Genomic DNA, 6,097 nt, shown 5'->3' on the forward strand with positions numbered 1-6,097 from the left:
GCACTCTTTTGTGAATCAAGCCCTTAGTATTTATATAGCACCGACATCTTCCGTAGTGCTGTACAGAGTATATTGTCTTGTCACTTACCTGTCCATCTGAGGGGCTTAAATCTAATCCCTACCATAGTCGTATGTCTATATCATGTAGTGCATGTATCGTAGTCTAGGATCAATTTAGAGGGAAGCCAATTAACTTATCTGTATGTTTTTGGGATGTGGGAGGAAACCACAGTACCCGGAGGAGAACATACAAACTCCTTGCAGACGTTGACCTGGCTGGGATTCGAACCGGGGACCCAGCGATGCAAGGCGAGAGCATTAACCACTACACCACCATGCTGCTATTCTCTCATATGGCAATAGGACAGGCAGGGGCGTAGCAATAGGGGTTGCAGAGGTTGCGACCGCATCGGGGCCCTTGGGCCAGAGGGGCCCCGAAGGGCCCTCCCTCAACTGCAGCATTAGCTCTCTATTAGTCCTGTGCTCATAATAATCACTTCTATAGATACTTTGAATATTGGTAAGCATTAACAAGCTGTTCCCCATCCCCTTCTTGCACCTCTCACACTGTAGTTGGCCATTGGCAGATTTTGGTGCGCCATATGTATAGTGTGCATGGGGGGCCCCATGTAAAACTTGCATCGGGGCCCACAGCTCCTTAGCTACGCCACTGAGGACAGGGCCAGTTTTACCATTGGGCACAGTAGTGGTATGCCTAGAGGGGCCACTATTGGAGGGGCCCCTGCTGAGGTGGCATGTGCTATACTTTCCTGACATGGATCAGTTATGGTCATCTCCATATGCAGCTAATGCATACGAAATTTAGCGAGCCATAATGTATTTTAATACAGAAAAACCACACAAATGTGGACAAGTGTATCCTCCTTGTTGATAGTTGTGTAAGAGGGGTGTGGCTTGGAGTGTGATGTATATTGAGGGGTGGAGCATAAGATAATAATTGTTCCAATCAGCACCCATGCTTCCACCAATTTTTGTGTCTTCTCCTACCACTAAGGTGGCCACACAAAATACATTTTTTTAAATTGTAGGTCTAGTAAAATCAAATTTTCTTGATTGATTGTATTGTTTAGAAAAATCAAACTGACCACCGTACACTATTCATTTTTGTCCCTTAAAATAAATCTAAATCTGCTACAATGGTCAATATTTTTGTTATAATTATTTATTGTATTTATAAAGCGCCAACATATTATGCAGCGCTGTACATTAGTTATGGTTACAGACAATATTTAGGGGTGACATGCATGATGCATGCAGCAATAAGACAATACAGGAATACATTCAAACCAGATCACGCAGCACAGTTTGAGTACCAGGTAGTGCTTAGTCAATCACTGGATGGGAGCATGGAGATTAGGTAAGTTTAGGTTGTACGTTGATGGAGGGGTGTGATCAGGTAGGAGGCACAAGGAGGAGGACCCTGCTGAAGGTGTACAATATAGAGGGAGAAGTAGGGACACGAAAGGTAGGGGACCAGAGTTCAACATTCAGCTGTGGGTTTAGAGCACCAGTGAGGGGGGGGGGGGTGGGCCAGGGTGAAAAGGTGCATTTTGAGGGCCTTCTTAAAGATGTTGAAGGACGGTGCGACCCTAATAGGGCGAGATAATGGGTTCCATAGTGTTGGAGCAGCTCTTGGGAAGTCCTGGAGGCGTGCATGGTACTGGGTGATGTGGGGGTTGGTCAGGCGAAGTTCATTGCAGGAGCGGAGTGGGTGGCTAGGTTTGTACCTCTGAGTAAGAACGGATATCTAAATTGGGCAGGTTTTGTGGAATGATATGTAGGCCAGACACAGTATCTTGAATCAGATTCTGGACTGGATAGGAAGCCAGTGGAGGGATTCACAGAGAGGGCCGCCGTGGTGGAGCGATGGGAGGAGTGGATAATTCTGGCTGCCACATTCATGATGGACTGCAGCGGGGCTATTCGTGTCATAGGGAGACCAGACAGAAGGGCATTGCAGTAGTCAAGGCGGGAAATTATGAGGGCATGGATGAGGAGTTTGGTGGTGACAGAGGTCAGGAAAGGGCGGATCTTGCAGATGTTACAGAGCTGGAAGTTACAGGTCTTTGTGAGGTTTTGGTTGTGGGGAGTGAAGGAGAGTGCGGAGTCCAGGGTGACACCCAGACAGCGGGCTTGAGAGGTAGGGCAAATGGTAGTGTGCATAACAGTGATATGCACATCTGGGAGGTTCAGGGATGGCCGGGGTGGGAAGATCATACATTCCGTTTCGTCTAGATTATGTTTCAGGAACCTTGCTGACATCCAGGAGGAGATGGCTGGTATGCAGGAGGAGACCTTGTCCACGGTAGTGGACTAGTGGTGGATAGGTGAGGGATGTGGAGGTAGATTCTGGGTGTCATCTGCATACAGCTGATAGTTAAAACCCATGGAGGAGATAATCTTGCCAATGGAAGATATGTATAGGGAGAACAGTACGGGGTCAAGGACCGAGGCTTGGGGGTCTCTCACCGAGTGGTGGTTGGGGGTGGATGAGGACTCATTGAAGGAGGTTGTGATGGAGCAGTTGGAGAGGTAGGATGAGAGCCAGGCCAGGGCAAAGTCATGAATGCCCATGGACTGGAGGAACTGTAGGAGTAGGGGATGGTCCACTGTGTCAAAAGCTGCTGAAAGGTCAAGGAGGAGGAGAATGGAGTATTTACCTTCGGCTTTAGCTAAGACAAGGTCATTGGCCACTTTTGTGTGAGCTTTTTCGATTGAGTGAGCAGCACGAAATCCAGATTGCAGTGGGTCCAGTAGGAAGTTGGCATTGAGGTACTGGGTCAGGCGTTTGTGAACCAGACGCTCAAGGAGTTTTGAGGCAAAGGGGAGGAGGAAGATAGGGCGGTAGTTGGAGGGTATTGAGGGGTCTAGGGAGGGTTTCTTGAGCAGGGGTAGTACAGTGGCCTGCTTGAAGTCTGAGGGGAATGTGCCTGTTGATAGGGAGAGGTTAAACAGGGCAGTAAGGACTGGGGCCAGGAAGTGAGGACGGAGTAAGCCAGGAAGTGAGGATGGAGTAAGCTAGGAAGCGAGCACAGAGTAAGTCAGAAGGGACGGGGTCAAGGGGGAAGTAGTGGTATAGCCGTGTGGGAAGTCTGCAGTAAGTGGTTGACTTCCTCAATGGTAGTAGGAGGAAAGGAGATGTAGGGAGGATAGGGTGCAGGAGGAGCTGGATGGGAGGGGGTGGTAGGTGAGGATTGAAGGCTAGTTATTTTCAGTGCCGGTAAGTTAAGAAGTATAAGTTATCATAAAAAATGCCCCACATACCTGAATACTACAGAACATGTGCTGCCCTGGGACTTTTTTAAAGGAACACTATCGATTAACATGTTTTTTAACCTGGGATTGAGAGAGTTCCTGAAGTCCTGGTAAATAATGATGTATGCATTTCACTTGCTTATCTCTTTTGTTTACTGTATCAAATTTATTTCACTCTTAACTGATGATGGGTGGGTGAATCATGAGGGGAGGGGGAATTCCCTCACAGTGCATCTGTTAACCCTGTGTGTGAGAAAGCTGAGCTGCCTGCGCCCTGTGTCTCTGACTGAACTGTCTGCAGAGAGCAGAGGAAATGTTACTTGTTAGAAACATTTGTAATTGTCTGTGACACCACAGCTTTTCATACTTTTTTTTCTTTCAGAGAAAAATACTCTGTAGTCTGATATGCAAAAAAAAAAAAAAAGAAAGAAAGAAAGAAAGAAACACTGGCTGTGCATTGAAGCAGACACCCCTTTTGAGAATGATTTGTTCCAATACATGCTAAATCCTACACACAATGAATTAAAGCTTATGCCTCTGATATTTAACATGAAAAGTGTAACGATCGGTGGGCGCAGAGAGTATCTGATTACCGGTGATCTGCAGTATCACCGGAAATACAGATATATACCAGATTATAAGTGAACTGCAGTCTCACCGATAATCCGATATACAACTAACCTCTGATCACCTGAATAGAGTGTAGTGTTTGGTGTAACTGTAACACTAAGAGGACAAGGCCTCAATGCAGAAAGGAGTACTGCACAGATTCCTTCCGCAGACCTGAGCTCTCCAAGACGGGAGGAGTCAGACTGACAGTAGGAAGGGATATCTGAAAGTGACCCACAGGAGGAAGGATCGCTAACAGAGCGAGGAACCGCCTCTAACGGTAAGGTCGGTTCTCGAGGTCGGACAAGCCAGGTCGTACACACACGGACAGATAAAGTTCAGGATCAGGAGGCAAAGGCAGAGTCAAAGTACAGGCAGGGTTCAGCAACGGGGTATCAGAAATATCGGGGTACAAAATCAGGAGGCAGAAGCAGAGTCAAAGTACGAGCCAGGGTTCGGCAACAGAGTATCAGAAATATCGAGGTGCAAGATCAGAGTTCAGGAGGATAGTCAAGGCAGGCTAAAGTCATAACAGATAATCACAATCAAACTAGTACTTTAGCTATCAACAGAATCTAGCTTAGTGTAGGATTACAGCTCCAGCTGGTCCCGGCACACTAACGGATCTAACTACGGATCTGGGTGCTCCCACATATGTGAACGCAACGCCAGACAAGGAGCAAGTGAACAACCAGCAGTATATATACTCTAGGACCTTTCCAGGACCTCCCTAATTGCTGGTCCAATGGGAGCAGTGGAATTTGTCAGCTGACCCAGCTGGTCAGCCGACACCCTTCTAACTGCTATTTAAATTCTGCCTCAGTGCTCGCGCGCGTGTAAGTCTGAATCTTGGTGGACTATCAGTCCCAGCCACACCAGTACTGTTTTGCAATGTATCTAATGCGGGGGTCGCCTCTGATGTGGATTCCGCCGTTACCAATGCGGATTCCGCCGCACTGCCCATGCGGCATGCGGCGTTTTTCCCGCGTTGTGACGCCATGCTGGACGCGGAAACAGCCGCCTCACCTCGAGAGACGGCGGCTTTTCCGCGTTTCCTCACAGTACCCCCCTCCCGAGGAGTGGACTCCGGACAACTCCCACCAGGTTTCTCGGGATGTACAGCATGAAATTCCTTCACTAACTCGTCCGCATGCATGCGGTTCCTAGGTACCCATTGCCTTTCCTCAATCCCGTACCCCTTCCAATGTACGAGGTACTGTACCGAGTTCTGTACAGTACGTGAATCTATGATCTTCTCCACTTCGTACTCGGGTTGGGCATCCACCAACACGGGAGGAGGAGGAGTGGGACCCACCTGGACTGCTGGTTTAAGAAGGGATACGTGGAAAGACCTCACCCCCCGCATGCAGAGAATGTACCATCTGCGGCAGCTGAAAAAGTTTGGCCTACCTCAAAAGCTAATGGTGCAGTTCTACACTGCAATCATCGAATCCACCATAACATCATCCATGACTGTATGGTTCAGCTCCTGCTCAGCATTAGAAAAGGGGAGGCTGCAGCGCATCATCCGATCAGCGGAAAGGATAATTGGCTGTAGCTTACCTTCCCTGCAGGATCTTTACACTAGCAGGTGCAGAAAGAGAGCGACCAAAATTGCCTCTGACCCCTCTCACCCAGCTCACTCCATCTTCCAGCGCATGCCTTCAGGAGTAAGATTCCGGTCAATCGCTACCAAAACCTCCAGACACAGGAACAGTTTTTTTCCTCAAGCAGTAGCCATACTTAATGCTGAACCACGTTAGAGCTGCTAGGACTGAAAGTAATCAGCACAGAACTAAACATGAACAATTCTCACATTGCTTACTGCCACTATACTTATAATGTCCTTAACTTGTAATATTCACACTGTCTGTCCTTGTATTGTTTTTTGTTTGTGTTTGTTAAGCAACTGCCAAGACAAATTCCTTGTAGGTGCAAACTTACTTGTCGATAATAAATTGATTCTGATTCTGATTCTGATTCTGATGCTGGTGGGAAGGTCAATGGAATAAGTAACATTATTAATCTTCTTGGTCACGGAAAATGGGCCCACAAACCTGGGACCCAGTTTGGCAGATGGCTGCTTCAGGGTCAAGTGACGTGTGGACACCCAGACTAGATCCCCTGGCCGAAACTTCCATTCCACGGACCGTCTCTTATCTGCTTGACCCTTCTGACTCTGGAACGCCTTCTGTAAATTCCCCTTAACAAT

Source organism: Hyperolius riggenbachi, chromosome 3 (assembly GCF_040937935.1).
Source record: "Hyperolius riggenbachi isolate aHypRig1 chromosome 3, aHypRig1.pri, whole genome shotgun sequence".
Taxonomy (NCBI): domain Eukaryota; kingdom Metazoa; phylum Chordata; class Amphibia; order Anura; family Hyperoliidae; genus Hyperolius; species Hyperolius riggenbachi.